This window comes from Myotis lucifugus, unplaced genomic scaffold (genome assembly GCF_000147115.1).
Source record: "Myotis lucifugus unplaced genomic scaffold, Myoluc2.0 scaffold_25, whole genome shotgun sequence".
Lineage (NCBI taxonomy): Eukaryota > Metazoa > Chordata > Mammalia > Chiroptera > Vespertilionidae > Myotis > Myotis lucifugus.
The window spans coordinates 8,986,794-8,992,793 of NW_005871073.1; positions in this window are offsets into that span (position 1 = coordinate 8,986,794).

Genomic DNA, 6,000 nt, shown 5'->3' on the forward strand with positions numbered 1-6,000 from the left:
AATGAAGTGATATATTCAGAATTTTGCTATGGGGACAATGATACAAAATAGGTTTATTTTTTTTTCTGAGGCTGGGGAGGGAGTCACCAAAGTAATTGCATTAATCTTTTGTTTCTGCACTATGTAGACTCAGCCTCAGATAAGACAAACTGACTTTTATAAAATCCCTGCAAACCAATCATTACAAACATTAACTGGGTCCATTTTGCCTGGAGGCAGGCTTATGCTTTCCCAAGCTGCTTTTGTATTTCCCAGATTAACACAATTTTTTTTCTCTGCAAGTGTCACATTAACAATATATTCAAATGTATAAATGCTTATAAGCTGCTTTGAAAAATGCATTCAAAAGGAGAAACAGGGTTTTAGAGATTCAAGAGCAGGAAGCATGAATGAGGGTTCACTAAATGTAACATCACACGCTTGCTGCAATAGCAAAAGGATTAACTTAGCAGTAACATCATCAATTACTGTTGTGTGGAGAGGTTGCAATACAGCAAGTGCTGTACCCCTGTGCACGTGAGGAATCCATTTTCAGTCTAGGCAGGAAGATACTACTGCTACCTCTTGAAGTATGTTTTTCCTTTTCTCTGAAGCTTAAGAAATCACGTTCCTCAGGAGTGGGCCAATCTGGGGTGCTTTTTCTGTGCCTCTTCATGTGATTTGATTGGCATATAAAGATATTGCTATAGGTCTCTGGGTACTTTTGTTTCTATTGCCTAAAATATGCTTCCAAAATTAGAAAACATGAGCTTAACTTTTATAATGGCTGAAACTCTGTCATTCTGAAATAACTCAAAAACTATTTAAACATTTCCCCTTCCCCAACCTTCCTTTTTCTAACACATATCTTTTTCCCAAGGGAAGACTTGTAAGAACTTCTCAACAGAGAAAAGTGTTAGGAGAGAAATGGAAAATTATAGCTATATCAATGGAAACTAAAACTCAGGCAAAATATATTAAAAGGAAAGGGATGTTCTTCCTCCAGATTTACACATTCATAGATGAAAGATCCTGTCACCAAAGTCTATCCTGACCCTGTCACATGATGTAACCCCGCAGTCATTGCTTATCATCATAAACATTGTCACTATATAAAAGTGTGTTGTTTTTTGTGAGGTCTCTGACTATTCTTCTACTGCCCTTTGAATGTAGACTCTATGAGATCATGGCCCCTCTTCTATTTAGTTCAGTGCCTGGCACGTAGCAGACACTGAATCATATGTGTTGAATGAATAAATGAATGAATGAACTTATTCTGCCACATTGGTCATGTCTCATCTCTGCTTGACACTCAGCCCCACTGAGGATTTGAATCTATCAAGAAGTAAACATACACTCTGATCTTGCACCTTAGAGACATTTTCTCCTTGACTACTGCCAACAAACTTCCCTGTAATGTATATGGAAATCAGTTTGAAAATGCTAATGCACTACACAAATATAGGTCCATTAATGAATACTTTTATTTAATAACCAGAATGGTCTCTAGATAGTGTCTAATCCATAACCCTTTATATTTCAATGCAAAAATTAAAATTAAATGATTTTTTTTCTAAGGTCACAAGCTACTCTTAGCTTAAGTCAATATCAAATGCCAGGTCTCTCAACTCCTAGCCCAGTACTTATTTTACTCTACCCAAGTAGAGACCATCATTGCTGGGCAAAGGCATGAAAAGTTATTGAGTACCTATCAGGCTCTGAGCACTCTGTTAGGTGCTTATGGTAAATAATGTTTTTTGCTGAGCATTTTTTCAGCCGTATAAAACCCCCATTTTTTTTAGGTATGTGGCCCATGATAAGCTCCAAAGTAAAATTCTAAACCAATGTATGCTTAGCAGGTCTCCTAACAACAGTTATTTGTCCAGGAGTGACAGTGTGATATAATCTGGTCCAATAAAGCTGAAGGAAACAAAATGTGCCATGCCTGGAGGAAATAGTTCTTATTCTCATCCTCTCTCCCTCCCTCCTTCCCTCCCTCCCACCCTCCCTCCCTCCCTCCCTCCCTCTTTCTCTCCCTCCCTCTGATTGCTGAGGATAAGATTGCTGAGGACAGTAGTGTCACTGTTTTCTATTAAGGGTCAACAAATTCCAGATAGTAAATACTTTAGCTTTGCTAACATGATGGTCTGTGGTTCCTGTGGTAACTATTTAACTCAACCATTGTAATGCAAAAGTCACCAGAAAGATATAACCCAGTTAAATAAAATTTCATTTTCAAAAACAGCTGCAGCCAATCAATGTAGCTGGAAGACTACTGTCCTTGGCAGCTCAGATGTTGTGGTCCAACCCCAGCAGGTCCAGGGGTTCCCAAAGGTGTGGACGGAGTGGGCGAAGAAGGAATGACACGGAGACAGGGTTCAGTTGATCAGCAGCCTAGCCAGGTTCTCTATCCAGGATCTCCAGCCAAGTTCTGTGTTTTATTGTCTTGTTACATCTGTATTTATATATTTATTTATTTTTTTAAATATATTTTATTGATTTTAGGGCATTTCTTATCTCCATTCCAGGGAGTAAAGATTATGTAGCTTAAGGGTGATTGTTTGTAGTTAAAGTGATTAACTACCCTCCTGGCATTTAATTAAGGGGTTTTATTCCCTCCCTAACTTCAGGGAAAAATCCCTACCTGGGGAAACAACCTTTCTCGGAGAGGTGACCTTGGTTAACACATAGTGCCAAGAAGGGGAGCAAACATATTAAGAACAGTATGCCATATACGCCAGGTCCCTTGAAACATATGCTGTGCAGATGTTTCTTCCCTGCAGCGACCGTGTCAAGCAGCAAGGATGGACTGGCTTCCGGCACCACAGGTTATATAATTCCTGGAGTTTATCCTGCATTGTAACTGGCAATTATTTGAGATGATAAATTTTCTTATTACTTAAACCAGTTTTAGTAAAAGAGTATTTTCAAAAATATTATTACTAAAGCCAAGTCCACCTAATTGATTTAGGACTTTATGCACATTATTACTTACATAAACTCCAATAAAGTTGGTACTTTTAGACTCATTTTTAAGATGAAAAGATAGAACCAAAATTTCAGAGTTATTAATTGTCAAAACCAGGATTTGGACCCAAATATGCTGATCTTCCACTTTGTAATGACTCAACCCTCAGGTATGTATTCCTCAGCACTTAAAAGTGGGAGAGCAGCTGTAGCTTCACTAGGTTACAAAACCACAGAAAACATAACAAGCAGAAAGTTATTTTATTCAGGGAAGTTGTGTTTACCAAATCTTTGGAAGGGCTGGAGGGATGGATGTCAGTGGTCTGCTCTTGAACTTTCAGTTTTAAGGTCATACCAGTATACATGAAACCCTGGAGACAAGCAACAGCTACTGCTACTGATTTCTGTCACTTCAGGATCACAGTCTCCTCACATCGATGGCACTGTCACTGATGACTATTCTACAACTATGTCATGTTGAGCCACTATGATCCCTCACAACTCAGAGAATATCTGTCAACTGCTACAACAGCAATTAAATGGCCCCTGCTTCACTTCTGGTTTCTGGATCTCATTCAAGTCCATCTAAGTGATAGACCTAGCTGCAAAGGAGTCTGGGAAGTATACTTTATAACTTTTCAATCACTTCAAAGAGGAGGGAAAAGTGGACATGAAGTAAAGATTGAATGAGACTTCTCTTCAGAATGGTTTGCACATACATGATGCACACCTGTAGAAGAATGATGGCTTTAAGATAGTTTTTTAAAAAGTCTTCACAGGACTATTTCCTCATCCTTAGCCCCATCTACTGAGCCAGAGTAATGACTGCAGAGTAATTTTTCACTGTACATTTGAGGGAAGCTAATGCATTCATTATTGGAATAAAAATGGTTTGTGTCTATAAATCTTGCCCTTAGCAAAATAAATTCTCAAGGCCTATGCCAATGTGAAAGATAGGAGGGTCATGATGCTAATAGCCAACTTCCATAAATTGATAAGGGAGGCAACTTTCTCTTAAGAAAAATAATTTATGTTTCATGGCTTAGTATTGGTGAGGTATTGATCTCCCAAATGAAACATTGTGTCCACTGTAAATAAATTAGAAAAGTATTTTTAATTGGCCTAAAATATATATCCCTGTTTATTTCAAAGTATGTGGTATTTTATGCAGGAACACATTCCAAAGATGCTATGGGAAAGAACAGAACTCTGGGAATTCATTCCTAAACTCTTTACTTAGCATAGTACAAGTTTTTGGTAAGTAACCACTTCTCTGGATCTTAATTTCCATATTCCTGAAATTTGGGGATTAATAGCATAGAAGGTTTAATGAGAAAATCTGTGCAAAATGATTTGCACTTCTTAAAGAGCACTTTTCTACCTATATATGCAGGGAACATCATTACTTATGACGAGATAGTGTCGAATGCATAAATCTGAGTTCTTTGAATTATTGGCATACAGGAAAACAGCAAATCTAGGTCAACGGAGACCTTTTTCTCAGACTGCCTCTACTATGAATAAAACACAAAGAAAAATTTTCTAACTTTCTTGGGGAAAAAAAGTCTACTTTTACAATTATTTCAATACATAATCTTTCGCCAGGAGGATACAATTCTAAGGCAGGTATAGTAACCTTTTAAAAGGAGGTTTGAAGGTCTCCCTTACATGTAAGCTATCCTCTGAGAATAAGAACTGTATATATATAGTATTAAACAAGCTCGAGAACTGTGCTCAGAATTCACTCCTGTGTATCTTATTTTTATCTGATTTTAAAAAATTGTCTATAAGCTGAAAAAAATGCTCATCCATAAATTTCAAATCCAATGAGATTCCACTTTCCCTGGGAAATATATATATATATATTAAAGGACTAGAGGCCTGGTGCACAAATTTGTGCATGGTGGGGTTCCTTGGGGTAGCCTGCGGGAATCAGGCCCCAGCTCGTGCCCCCAGCTTTGCAGCCCCAGCTAGTACCCTCAGCCTCACAGCCCCGCAGCCCCTCCTGGCACCCTGACCAGCTCCCTCAGCACCTGGGAGCCGGGTGGTTACCCTGTCCCCTGCCGCCACTGCTGGTCACTGTCTGCGAGGCAATCAGCAGGGCGATTGGGCCCCTGCTCACACCCGCCTTGGCCTGGCACCGCCCACTCACCTGCTCCACCATCCCATGGGTCCCCATCCCATGGGTCCCGCTCTCATTGGGCCCATCATGGCCAGCAGTGCCTCCACTGCCACCCACTGCCAACGCCTGCCATGTTCTTCACTGCCCCCTGGTGGTCAGCACATGTCATAGCGAGCGGTTGAACTCCTAGTCGTATAATTTGCATATTAGGCTTTTATTATATAGGATATATGTTTTATATCAAATCATCCAACAGCAAGAAAATAAAAAGTCTTACTTCAGAAAAATAGTGAAAGCACTACATCTTGGGCAACCTGGATAATGGCCACAAATAATTTTGTTTAAATTTTAGTAAAAATACTTGAGTGTTATTACAAAGTAACTATTGACTTCACATGCTTGACCTATTGATCTATAGGATGAAACCATGATTTTAAAATGTATAGTCAAAAAATGCTATTTCTATATATTTGTTTTTACCAAATATAGATCTACTTAACTCTTTCATGACATAGAACCCATCTGATAAAACATGCCTAATATGAATTTTGGAAATCACCCTAGTTGATATACCAGAAGAGAATGACTTATTAGCAAATTTGATTTATGAAAGTGGTAAGGGTCCTGGATCGGTGAGTGTTCTGGATATTGTAAAAACAGATTTAGTGTCACCTTCTTTTCCAGAATAAGAACTCTGTTCCCTCCGGAAAGGGACCTGAGCAGAGGAGAGAAGAATCTGGCTGCCTACCAGTATATTTTCTCCTCAGAAATGCTTATGTTATAGCAGGAGAGATACGTTCACCATGAACTGACCAGCCACCAGCTATGACATTTGACAACATCACTTTAACAACCCAGTAGTGGGACAGTGGAAAATCAGAAGAGAGCAGGAACTCACCTGTTATCTGCAGCAGAACACAAGCCATCCTGCC